The sequence below is a fragment of the Zosterops lateralis genome (genome assembly GCF_965231275.1).
Source record: "Zosterops lateralis genome assembly, chromosome: 4".
NCBI classification, from domain to species: Eukaryota; Metazoa; Chordata; class Aves; order Passeriformes; family Zosteropidae; genus Zosterops; species Zosterops lateralis.
Window position 1 is genome coordinate 53,774,520 of NC_139765.1, and position 14,244 is coordinate 53,788,763.

Consider the following 14,244-nt stretch of genomic DNA (forward strand, 5'->3'; position numbering starts at 1 on the left):
AGCACTTCCAGTTCTTAAATGCTATTCATTGGTCTTGTTGGGCAACTTGGGAATGCCACAGAGCTGTTTCAGTGTGAAATATAACTACTACAGCGACTATACTTGTAAAACTTGACAAAAAATTTGTATATCTACTAATGTCTCCAGCTGCTTCTCCCATATTGCCTTGTGTCTCCTCTCCATATTAACTCTCAATGCCCACAAGAGTGTTACTACAAAAATAGGTGTGCACATTGCCCAGTAAAACAGGTAAAATTCAGGAAAAATCTTTTGAATTCAAACTGAAACCCTTTCTCTCAGTAGAAGAATTAATTCAAATATCCAGCCAAGAGCTTTCAAGAAATAAAACATTCCTCTGGGAACATAGTATCTCTGTATTTAGTCTGAGGATGATCTAGTTGGAAAGTCCATAATCTAAATCTTATTTGGCAGACTAAATTAGAAATGCTCGAACATCTGAAGTAGGATGAAATAAGCAATGAATGACATAAACATAAAATAAATGAGGATCAGACAAAAAAATATTTCTTCTTCATTATATTTTTTACCCTAAGTGCTATTACATTGCTTTTAAATTGGTTTTGTTGTTTTGGGTTGTTTGTTATTTTGGTTTTTTAGTTTGTATTCAACACTTTAAAAAAGGAAATTTGCAAATAAAGGGCTAGAGTTATGTAAGAGGAGAAACTAATGGGAGCTCCAGCCCTGTAGCTATGGTATTCATTTGCCTGACAGAAGCAATGAAGGCATCCTTCTCCTGACTCCTTGCACCCAATGATTGAAACCAGCACTCCCTGACATCAAGAAACTACCCTAACTTAAAACATGCTCCAGGATGGGTTTCATTGCACATGTCTATATTTGCATCTTAGCTTAGGACTGTCATTTTGATGCAAGCCTCTTTTCCCCCACTGCTCACACCACCTAGATTGGACCACAGAGCTGTCTTGGACCAAACCAACAGGATCATCCCCTTGGATGAAGTCAAAACGCAAGTGATGCCCCAGCTCCATTGGGCAGCCAGACCTCATCACCAGACCAGTCCTAGTCCAGGTGACACCCCTGGAGCAAGGACAGTGTGGACACAGGGCCCTAGTACCCATCCCAACGATTTGCTCCTGTTGTGCTAAATGACTTGCTCTACACATCTCTTCCCCTCTCGTGCAGTTTCCTGCTTCAGGTCAAAAAAAAAAAAAAAAAAAAAAAAAAAAAAAAAAAAAACCTGTGGCAGAGGTCAAGAAAGAGAGTGTTCAGTGTTCAAGAAAGAGCCCAAACAGATGCGATGACTGAGGACGATATTCTGTCTTCTACTCAAACAGCTCAGGAGGCTGTAGTGGTAATGCCCCAGTTCCTTTCAGTTGCAGAAATGCTACATAAACATTGAGAAAATAATGAAGATTTAAATCAGTTTCAGGCCAAGAGAGATATTTTATCTTGTAATAATTATATATGGAGGTGTCCCTAACATCTCTTTTCATTTTTTTTGCTTCACAGAAAAATTTAAAATCTTGTACTCATTCTAAATCAGAAGAAGAAAAAAAAAATATATATATATATATATGTTTTAAAGTATCAATAATTTTTTTTGTGAGGACAGATCCACATAAGCACTATTGCTGTGTTGGAGAAGAGCCCATAGAAGAAATGGCTGCAAATCACTTCTGCCACTTCTATTTACTAATACCAGGGGGAAACCACGTAAACAGTACATAGCAGCTTATAAAAACACTAGTTTGTTGATCAACAGAAACACTATTAATCATATTATTTCAATGGATTTACAAGTCAACTACTTAAAAATTACTTTTCTTTCCTACAATTGCACTGTATTCCAGTATAAGCTTGAATTGTACTCACTAAAATCTGAAGTTACACTACTACAAAATTAGCACTGCAACATTTTATGATTCATGCTCAATTTAAAATGCAGTAAGGTTGGATTAAACTATGTTAAGCATGTTAATGTATCTTAATTACTTATAAGCTTTTAAAACTTTAGCACAGACTCTTGTTTGAAATTTCAAACACATGAAGCAGTGACCAAAAATAAACTTCAGCAGCTTTAGCACACATTGAAAGAGCTTGTCCATATTACAAAATAACTGTTTTTACAACATCTAACTAGCATGTGTTTGTTACACCAGTGGTTTCCAGGCTGGGGTTTGCAGGTCACAGGTGATGAGATGCTAAACTTATTTATCACTAAGTTGAATAGTGCACCGAGATCTGTCACAAGTTTTGGAGCTTGACAGTGATCCTCCAGGAAGTCCAGGAGCCAAGATTCACATTCCCCATCGGATTAGGCATATAACCCTGAGCTTTTTTTTAAAAAAACCAGCAGCAGAAATAGTCCTCTCCAGAGCAACCTCTTTATCTTGAAATAGGTGACTTAAAAAAGGTGGTAAATGGATTTATAGATGCCACAGTCTCTCTCCATTCACTAACAGAGGGAGTCTCAGGACACTAACAAGGGAGGCATTAGCTTTAGACTAGACCTCACTGCCCTCAATGTCCCCCTACATAACCTCAGAACAGACACCTCAGATGCTCCTGCTCTCTGCCTCCCCATGTGAAAGGGCTGTCTCTCCTCCAGGAGCTTGGGAAGGATGAGGAAAGCAGAGTCTCACACCACCAGCACACGTGGGGCACACCCATTCTCTCAGTGCAGGGAGCACAGCCCAGCAAGAGGGACTCGGCAGTATTGGGGCTGCCACGGCACAGGTGGGCTGTGTGTGCTCTGATTATACAGCCACAAGTGTCTGTGCCAGTGTGGGCAACTTATCTGACCACTTCCACCTAAATCCAGCCTCTGCCTAATCTACACCACTGTCTGCATGGATATACTGCTACTCACACAGCTGAAATAGAGGAGCTCTGCAGCCTCACATACTCTGGAGAAAGGAAATAGCAACACAAAACTTAATTGGAAACAGGGTTTTGCCCTAATTCAGCACATGAGCATTTCTTCCTGCAAGCCCACAGGGGCCATGAAAATCTTGCACAACACCTTCCAGAGAGGAATCTGAAATTGAAGCAAGCTGGTGTACAACACATCCATACTCTTTAGAAGATTTCCAGAAGGGGGTCCATTTGAGTCCAGGTTTCTCAGTGCAATACAGCTGTACCCCATGAACTAGCTACTGGATAAAAAGGATTTTAATTCTTAACACTCATAACTGCAGCCTTGAGGAGAAACGTTTGACCCAAGCACACCTCGCTGGTGTTCTGAAAAGCTTCTGCTTCTGAACTGAAATATATAAAGCTATCACATCAGCCATGAAAAGAGTTTAATTGACTGAAAGGAAGTTAAGACTAAAATATATACACATTTGCTAAAAAAAAAAAAAAAAAATTAATCTGGTATTTGCCAATTAATAATGTGCTTTTACAATTAAATTTAAAATCTCCAGAGAAGTTAATTTGGATAATGTAGGTAATTTTTAAAGCTCATTCTCAGAGGAGCCAATTTTAATTTTGGGATTAAATGAACAGCTAATAGAGACATTCAGATTTTTTCCCCTCATACATTTCATGTTTGCTTAAAGATTTTTTTTTCCTTAACAATCACCCCTTCAAAATAGCACTGCCTTCAATGAGTATTTAGAACACATGCAACTTATTAAAAACTTAAGCCCTAGGTTATTACATTTGCATCCATTAACAACCTTGCCTTGAGAAATGGCTTTGCTAAAAGAACATATTTTAATCAGCTGGTACTACTTGCTTGCATAAAGACTAAAGGGGTTTAACAATTTTTTAAATTTAGAAGTTATGCAGTCATCAGCAGCTATTGAGAACATACTTGGTACTAACAAAACCGACTACTACATCCTGGTGCATTGTATTTGATATCACAGTGCCTGCATGTGCCATGTAACACAATAATTCTTCAGTAGAAAAAAGCATTAAATGAAAATGATGTAAAATAGTGTGAGGAAAAGCAGAAAACTTTTCTGTGGACGTTGACTCCTTGCAAAAATCACACTGAAATATTCTCTTAGAGTTGAAAAAGTTAACAGGTCTTTTAGGCTTGTAATAAAGCCTCATTTAAAAGTTTTCTCGACAGTAGTTTATATATGATTAAGTGATCTGTAATGCCAGGTGAATGAATAATTGATCTATTCTGGAATGACCTGAGAGATTTCTTGTTTTCGAGCCTGATCAGTCCGATACCCACACCATCCATTTACCGCTTCTAATGTTCAGCAGACTGTTCTATAACTCTGCCAGGTGCAGTTCTACAGCTACAATTCAATCAAAAAGTCATGTCAGGGCTCAGAGTTGTATTAGCTGAAATTAGGAATGTTGGTCATTTATTACACTTGGAGTCATATTTATCTTCTGGGCCTCAGCTTTCCAGTGAAGACAAATTCTCAAGGTTTTTATACCAACTAAAGAAAAAAATTTTTTTTTTTTTTTTTAATGAAATCTTAGTGCATCCTGGTTTTCATCCACCTTCCAGGTCTTTACAAATGGTCACATATTTCACAAGACTTATGGTCCAAATCACAAGAGCTGTCAGCAATGACATTTACCCATCAACATTACAGGGTGAACAATTGCAAAGATACGTACGAAATCATTAGAAGTATAGAAGAATGATTTAGGTATATTTTTTTTTCTACCTTTTTGGGTCAGAGCCAATGAAAGATTTAAAGATGCCAACATCCAAATTTTAGGCTGACTTCCAGAACAAAATTCAGAGTCAGATACATGAATTCCTTCCATAACTTGAGATAGGTCACTCAGCAGAAAGAAGACTCCTGAACATCAGTGAAAATCTTACTCTCCCCATTCCACTGCATCCTGCCTCTTCACAGCAAAATCCTTAGGAGGCTGCTGAGCCACACCCTCCTTTCACCAGACTTCATGCTGACCCATGGCTACAGTGCTTTGCTACAGCAGAGGGGCTGTGAACCTGAAGTCCCTTAGATGGAGGAGAGCAGGTCTCTGCCTCCTGGCTGACTGCTACAGATATAAGAGGTCCATTAGAAACACTTCACGTATACTTACCTCTAGGGAGGGCACAGTTTTGGCCATGAGACAGGCAGGCTCATTTGAAGGGATTTTGCATGCTCTTCTGCCTACTTTTGGGATCCACTGAAGCTTTGGTAGGGAGGCAACATTGCAGACTGAGTTGAAGATCTCTGGAGACATTTAGAAACCTTCAAGGTTAAGCAGCCCTTGGGCAGGATGTTTGAATAAAAGGCAGCAAGAGCTCAGTCCAGTTATTCAACTGTAAAAGCTGTCTAGGAATGTTTGTCCTGTCCAAGGGAGGTGCAGATGGGAGATCACCACCAGCCACACGGGAGACATTCACTCCTCTGGAGTGGCAGCAAGAGGCCAGCAGGTACCGCAGCATCTTCAATGGAGAGAGGTGACCAAGTTTTAGCAACTAAAATATGCCAAAAATATAATAACCAAATCTGACATTAGGAAGAGCAAACTTTTACCTTGCTTTTGGATTTGGGCACACTGAGAAGATACTGTTAGCAGCAGTAAATACCAACTAGTTAGAGGTGACAACCAGTTCATGAGTTCACCTATATATTCTACTACATTAATAAAATGCTATGGAACACATTCCATGCCAAAGCACAGACCTAGTTCTGCAGCCGCACATTGTGAAGCCTGTGGGAAGTGGGAATAAAGTTAGATGTGGCTGCCTCCAATTTCACTCTTTTTAACGTCAATCAAATCATACATTACTTTATAGCTATATATGGACAGAAAGACTCTATATGGGTCTTTCTGAGAAAATCCACTGGTTTTAGAGTGAAAGCCCACCCAAAGAGATTTGTAAGCAAAATAAGCATCTAAACAATGACATGACTAAGTGCGTAGCACAGCAGTCTCTTTGTTTTGGACACAGGATGGAGAAGGCTTTTGCCAATTTCTGTTTAGCTTGGCAAACCCCATGGCAAGTGTAGTCACAACAAATATATTCCCAAGCCAGATGACACACACAGTTCCAGAGCTGATACAAAATGGGCTATGGAAGACTAGAGTAAAATAAAACAGGTTGAAATAGTGTGTGGCAATGATAGCTTTGCATACTATTGCCCTCAAAGTATCAAAAAGATCTCAGATTTCTTTCAAAGGTATGTATTAGTGATGTAGTGAAGTCAAAGATGAAATTATATACAATTTTATGCATAGAAAATTGGATTTATTTTTTTAATGTCACAAAAGCTGATATTGCACACATTTGCTAGAACAGACTCTCAGACAAATCAAATTCAATCATAAAATAGAAAGCAAGACATTATTTTTTAGTGACTGCATTATGTAAGCAGGAAGAAGGAGATGATATCAACTTGCCAGCTGGAAATCAATAGGAACTTGGCCAACTATCCTAAGGCTTTTTTTTTGTCTGTTGTCTTCAAGAGGATCAGTTTACTAAAATAATAATTCAATCCCATGTGCTTCAGGAATACTGGACATTTGAAGATCTGAACATTTAAATCCTGGGCATTGTAAAAGCCAACATTTATTCTGAAGTCCAAAGCATAGCATTACATAGTCCAAAGCATAGCATACAATCTTTATCTGGTCAATCATATTTTCTTGTCATGTGCAATAAATGACGCTATGATCAATTCAGATACTTGTGACTAAAAAGGATTTGTTTTACTTAACAGACTTTCTTGTTTGTAGTTTTTACAAGTCACAAGTCCAGTTCCTCAGGCCAGAGGAGATTAAGAAGCTTATACATGTATGGCTCATAAAAACTGTAAGAAAACTGGAAAATCATTGTACATTTCTGCCATGTGCTGACTTTGTGCTGTACATGTTTGGCTTTTACAAATTAACATATCCACTCTGATACTTGAGTCTAATAGGGTCATCAGCTACTTGTCCTTTTAGTGTCATCTTCTTCCCAATCTCAAGTTGCAAGTCACAGTGAGTATATCTTGACTTACCACAGCAAAGGTCCTTGCTGCAGTGGGTCAAACCAAATTCCAGCTGTAAAGTATCAAAAAGTTTATTAAAACTCCAAGTAAAGCAAATTCCTCTCCCCTACTGTCTGCATGCCTTTGTTATGAAAGAATCCTCAACCAGGTTCTCCAAGCATGCACACACATTTCGTGACAGCACGTTTTCCCTATTTTCCTACCATAGCTGAGGTAGTGGGCTGTAGCTCAGAAGCCTGACCATACTGAAGAGGTAGACATACAATTTTACAATTTTTAAACTGTAAAATTGTTTGCAAAATTATTTACAAAATTTTCTGCTATTTGATATACAACAAACGAGCACAGATGCCATCCTTTGTTTTTCAGAAAAGGAAGCAGCAAGTTTGTTACCTGCAAGGTAAACAAAGTCCCACAGGCATGGCAGAGTGAGCTGGGACACAGGACAGTTCTTGGTTCCCAAACTGGAGCCATGCTCAGGGACTTACCACACTTTTCATGCTGCTTTACCCTTCTGATCATGTGCCACCAAACAATGAGAGACAAACGTATAAGGTCTCACCAAGACCACTCTAAGACTTTACAGAGGTTACACTCTAACCTGTTTCTCCAAATTACAGCCAAACAAATATAAAGTTTCACCTGAAACACCTTTCCCCATTCTGAATGTCCAGGTGTAACACAGCTTTAGCTCAAACAGCCTCCCAGCATCTGAGATTAGGAGATGTGAATAGTTCAGACAGCCTCAGCATTTCACAGGAGCTAGAAGAGCCTTGTCCTTGAGTCTATTCAAAAAACAAGAAAGTTGGGGAGAAGATTAACATTGATTTTTAAGAAATATTGGTATAATGTGAAAGAAAGAAAAAAATGGCAAAAAGCTAATTACATATTAAGAAAGTTAAAAAGGATGACCTAAAGGGATAGACTGATATTGATTGCTCACAAAATAATGGAAGGCTAATAGGGATGCCATTTGCCATGAGTATGGTAGCATAATTAAGGTCATTCAGTAAGAATTATATAAAGCAGGCTTTGTCATACAAATACCATTACTGCAAGAAATTAGAAGTTTAGGTGATAAAGTAAATTATACTGACATAACAGGCTTTGACAAAATATTTTACATCATGGTGAAGGACCTTCTGTTTAAAAACAAGAATAGAATTCTAAGAAAAATAAGATGTAAAAACTCTATATGAGTATGTAGTTCATCACCCACTTGCAGATGCTTGAATATAAAGTGTATTTCAACTGAAAATTTGGTTTATACATTTCTAAACAGAAATATATCAAATGGCGTTACACAGAGCTTCTATTCTTGGCTCAACTATAAGAAATACCTTTATTATTGAACTGAATACAAAAGAATCACTGCAACTGGAGTACAAACTCCAGCAGCAGGCCAGAAGTGGTAAGAATGGGTCAGTTCCACATGGAGGCTTTGGTTCTTGAAGTGCTAGTTTCCTTCAAACAAAGAATACAGGTCAAAGAACCAGATCTGGAAGAGCAGTATCCTGTAATTCAATTTCTTAGAGAAGAGCTCTTGTTTAAGGGAAATAGCCAGTGGGAAAAAAAGCTCATAACATGACTGTGTGATTATGAGGGATAGCATGATGTTCAGATGTGTAAATAAGAATGAATCTGTTACAAGTAGGACATTGTATACTGCCCAATTGATATGAGCTAATTTGCAATGTTTTCCTGATATTCTTCATCAGAAAATTCAACATTATCAGAGATTAAGTTTAAATAAGAAAAGAATTTTAGGAAAGAAGATGAAGATGTTTTGATTTTTGTGACACTTCTCATGTGTTTTTAAATATACATGATTTGGTTTTAAATTTAATATGCTTTTTGCATCTTTGGTGACATCACATTATATTAAAAATTTTTAAAATAACACCTATTAAAAGTCAAACTGTAATGAAATGTCTCAAGTTAGCTGTAAGACTGCTTTTGAGCCTATAGTTATAGAAATTGTCAATGTCTTCTTGTTCTATTCTGATTTGGGAGAGAGCATTTCTGAAAATCCATACCTTGTCAGCTGAGATTGTAATTCGGATATTGGAACCTGAGTCCAATGTCAGTATTGAAGAATATAGAAAGCCAATAAATGTTATAAACAAACCACAAGAAGGTTCCAGGGTTGCATTTCTTAAAAATACAGTTTAGAAACAAGGGTTTGGATGCTTTCTTATCTTATTAAACCAACAGAAGCACAACAAAACCTAACATGAAAATCACTAGCCAAAGGAACCCTGATTAAAATTAAGGAAACATTTATTACCCATTGGAACAAGTAAACTGAGATTACTGTAAATCAATAATTTTTTGGAGCTTCTCAGATGACATACTTTCCTAAAGGGCATGCTTGCAGCTCGGTTACAAACATGGGACTCAAAACTGAATTTCTGCAGGGATGTCCTGCAGCTCGGACTGTACAGGAGGTTCTCACAGCTCCTGGGTTTAAGCCTATGAGCACAGGAAAAGAAAAAAAGCAGCACTCAAGTCACTGCTGTGGTCAGACAGCTGCCTTCTGTAACCAATACATGGTTGCAAGAATGAGCACCACTGACCAAAGTGTCTGCGAGGGAGGAAAAGGGCCATGGTCTGCAGTGCGAAGCCCTCACTGGAAACAAGAGATGAGGTGCACAGAAGGAGATATTTTGAAACAAGCACAGCCATACCACCTGCCATACTACAGGCAAAGCACCTAACCTTTCTAGGCAAGTGCTAAAAAAGAAAAAAAAGATTAGCAGATTTTTTTAACAATAATAGATTATAGGAAAGCTTGTCTAAACAGGACCCAATGGGCAAAATTATTTCAGTTCACAACTCAATAATGTTTCTGGGGGTGCAAGCTAAAACCTGAAATAGAGAACTGAAAGGGAAAGAGAATCAAAACACATCCTGCTCTCAAAACACTAAACACCTGACATCACAAGAAAGATCACCCATACAGATCACCAGCATCTTATTTTTCCTTCCTGCCCAGTCTTTCTGCAAGTGTAACTGCAACCTTAGTTTTCTAAAAATATCACAACTGCCTAATAAATTGTTCCTATTAAATCTACAGCAATAATGGTTTTACCTTAGAGCTTCAGATTAAGATACACATTTTTGCACATTGCTAATCTTTGCCTAACTCATATTTCAAGAAATCAGACCTACGAATAAATATAGATCAAACTGTGAAACAGTATTACAATATAAAAAAAATCTTACTTAATCTAAGTAAAAACCCCTCTTCTTAGATCATATGGATCAATCATAAGCAAATTCTTTCCATTAGTATCAAATAAGCAATCATCTTCCTGATTTATTAGGAACTCAACAAATATAGCTAATCTGTATATATTCACCTCTCTCCAGCCTTAGACTAATTTCTCAGGCCAGGCACTGTCTTTTCCTGAATGTATGGAAAGTGGTCAGCTAAATGCGGGCACTAGCATAAATAAATAATGACATCATAGTCACTAGGGACACTTAAATAAAATTATATTCAGATTCAACTGTGAAGTTCCTCTACCAAAATCCCAGATGAATAATGATATTCAGAATCTTGCTTTACATTTATCTTATCAGGAGTTTCCTTCTAACAAAACAATTGTAACCTAACATGTCCTGCTCATCGACTCCTTCCCCGTGCACTCACTAATGCTCAAGACAATCCCTCTTGCTCAAATGCTGTGGGACAGATTCTTTTTAATTTACTGCTTCCAAGTTCTTGCTACTTTCTTTTGAAAATACAGTATCAGCCAGAATTTAAGAGGGAAGAACATCTTTGGAGAGTTGCTTGCTGTGATTATGGGATGCTTAAGGCAACAGATGAAGCAATGAAATCATTGCATGGAAAGAGAACATGCCAAGGAGCACCAAGGAGCCTGCCAGCTCAGGGAAGAACAAAAAGAACTTCCCAGGCACGAGGAGCTTGGATAGAGTTTGTTATAACTCAGGAAGTTACTGAATCAGCTAAAACAAAGAATCACCTGAAAGAACAGAAATTGTTGGGATTTTTTAACTTCCTGTTTGCCTTTCTTTAGAGTTCTAAGTTTGCTCAATTTAGAAACTTAATTTTCTAGCTTTTATTCAAATAAACTTTGCCTTGTTTGAAATTTAATAAAAAGCAAAAATCATCAACTTTAATTAGAATACAACATAATATAAAAAGAGACTGCCTGATGCAGAGTCCTAACAGGGATGGAAAGATGACTGCCCTTAGTGCTGTCCCCACCATGAGGGCAAGGAGGAAGACTTTCACACTGGGAAACTTCACTGCTGTCAGAAGTGGAGCAAGGAGTGTGAAAGAAGGAAAGGAGTGGAAAAATACAAGATATTTTGACTGGTAACAGGCCTCCTCACGTCCCCACACACCAAATGTCCTCCTGCAGGGAAGACAGGTGCAAAAGAGAACAAACAAAAGAGAATGAAGAGGAAAAGCAAAGAGCAGTCAAAAGTGAAATGAAGGATAAAGGAAAGCTGGGAATCATGACATTGCAAAAGAAAAACACAGAGTAACAGAACTACACAAGATGGTCTTTCCTTCCCATCATCCGGGCAACTCCGTCATCCTAAACTGAGTCGAACAAGTTCTCGTGATTCTTGTGGGTCCCAGAGCAATGAGACAGCTATTGCTCTCATGAGATGACATGAGAACACCCAGGACAAGTGACAAAAGATGGAGAAAAATGTTCCACTGCAATTGGAAATGGTAAAAAACACACATCACATATCAGAAGAAGTAGACTTTCTTGAAAAATTGTATTTAAAAAAAATGCCATAAATGCTCAACTCCTTCTTAACCCTCAGCACCTGGAAATGAGAAGTAAAAAAAGTAGTTTCTAATGCCTCTTATCTCCCCACAAAAAAAAAAAAAGCTAGAATGGGCCAATGCTGTAAGGTAAACACAGTTGTTGTTGGTACAATTCTGATTTTAACATTAAAAGAATTAGTTTATACAAAAAAAAGTCACAACTGACTTTTTCTTTAATCACAAAGTCTGTCTTCATTTAAGCTTACAGGCCTGCTGCCAGCTGAGATAAACTGTACCTCAAAAATGACATTATATCTGGGGGGGAGTACAGCATCACAGTCTTTCTTTCCTTTTCTTCCAGTAAATCAGCCAATATTTCCTCTGCAAGCAGACCTGAACAATAGGCAATAGCAAGTCACAGTTTTCAACTTCTGCATTCTTTTAGATGTCCTTACTGTACACACATTTCCCAAAAGTAAGTAGAGAGAATGTCATTAATGCAATACATAAAGCCAGGAGAAAGTAAAAATTACAATCATGTGGCCAAAAATTCTCAAATTAGGAATCTAGGTTTGCATTTTCTCCCAGAGCATTTCCATATATGAGTAAACATCAGAACAGAAGGATGTGTCACATGGGGTTCACCACGAGTCTGTCCTGGCTGCAATTACACTCCAGTATTAACTCCATGATTCAGAAAGTGCATATTAAATTTACAGAAGGAATGAACCTAGAAGGAAATGAACCTATTGCAAAGGAAAAAATACTGTGGACGAAAGAAGAAAATAATGTCTGGGGAAAAGAAAACAGAATGCACCTCAACAGGGACAAGTTCAAGATCGTGTCAGAGCAAATGAACCACATAAATACAGAACAGAAGACAGCCAATAAGAAATCAGTGTAGAAAAGGACCTTGAATGATATAAAAGAGAAGCCAAATAGAAGTCAACATCAAGCTTAAAAGGTTTCTTAAGGTACCAACAGAATTATGCATGAGCCAGAATACAGAATGCAAAATCTGTAAAAGCCCTCTGCCCTGTAAGGCACAGCTGTGATACTGCCTTGTTCTTACAATAAAAAAAAAAAAAAAAAAAAAAAAAAAAAAAAAAAAAAAAAAAAAAAAAAAAAAAAAAAAAAAAAGAAGAAGAAGTAAAAATTCAAGTGAGCCAACTGGAAGGAATGCATAGGAGAGTTGCAAGAACAGTTCCAGGAAATACAACCCTGGAGGAAACACAGAGCAGTGAATTTTTGAGTCCAATTTTGAGTCCAAACAACTTGGGACTAAACCATGACATGCTAACAGCCCTCCAGCACATAAACACTGCTGCAGGGAGAGATTGAGCAGTTAGTTTCCTACATTCATCCAGGAGAAGGAAAAAAGTAACAGGCTTAGATTTTAGCAGTACGGTTTCCACATCAAGCCAAGAGAATTTTCTGTTGGCAAGAATAATGAAATGTAAGAATGAACTGCCTGAAGAGGAAGCCAGACAAACCTTCCTCGAAAAAGACAACTGACCTTGCCACAGAGTGAAGACAGACTCCACATCTTCCTTGCTCCCCCATCATTCTCAGCTTGCCTAAATATTGTCAGAAAAAGAGTTAAACATTCTGCATTCTTAAAAGCAATCTCTTCATCACAGCCAGCTGGCCTCTTTCACAGGTTAAATAACTACACCTTCCCCAGACCAGCACACAGACTGTACCTGGTCTGGAGCAGCTGCCTCCCCTCTCCGGTACCCTGTGCATGTGCCGGGGCTGTCTCTGCTTTCCCTGAGCAATGCTCTAGACAGGACCAAAAGCCTTTATGGATGATTAATAGCTACCTTTCAAGGCTTAATGATTCGGCTAAGAAACTACATCTTATAGATCAGTCAGCTAATCTAGACCTTGGCCAGCTCCCTTCTGCTCTTTCCAAGAGGCAGACTGAATATTCAGCTCAACATCTCTCCTGCTTTCAGTCATTTTTCTCCATTATCAATCACCTATGCAGACAACGATTCCCAAGTTGCACCACTTTACTCAACAGATCATCTCCATCACATTACCAATGGATAAGCAGAGAAAACTTAATCAAAATAAATTGTCTCTAAAGACTCAGAAACAATTCAGGAATTAGTCCTGTTTTACATTTCTGTGTGTTCCATTTTCCAGTTTTCAGCTCTGCAATGATGAGACTGCATTTTATCTAAGGAAGAACACACCATTTTACTACACGATAGGTAATGCATACAATTCCAAATGGCAGAAGTTCTTTCCTTCTGTTGCTGGAAAAAAAGATGAATAATAATGTTAAAATTAGTTACAGCCAGTATGTGATAGATGGACTGTTGCCATATGGTGGTTATGTAAATTAAGTGACAAAATAAGGATCTAGCATTTATAAGCAACTTTTGCACACTTCAAAAACCCAGCCTGCCTGTGAAATACCTACTGGCTCCCACTTATGGGAAAAGATTACATCAAAAACTTGGAGTTTTTTCTGAGACTCTGAACAATTAGTTCAAGGAAAACCTAACCCTCTTATTTTCCTATCATATAAAGAATATCAAGTCTAATCACCACTCCAGTGCATTATACAAA

General features: G+C 38.0%; 1 protein-coding gene across 1 annotated transcript in view; it reads right to left on the reverse strand.

Annotated features, from left to right (window-relative positions):
* Window positions 1-5,195: 5,195 nt before the first annotated feature.
* The window catches only part of ZNF800 (zinc finger protein 800), a 31,797-nt gene continuing 22,748 nt past the window's right edge, over window positions 5,196-14,244 (reverse strand). The window contains exons 6-8 of the transcript XR_014589866.1: window positions 7,554-7,696; window positions 6,921-6,963; window positions 5,196-5,359 (exon numbers count right to left, since the gene is read on the reverse strand). The gene's annotated coding sequence lies outside the window, so the exon portion shown is untranslated. The remainder of the gene's footprint in view (window positions 5,360-6,920; window positions 6,964-7,553; window positions 7,697-14,244) is intronic.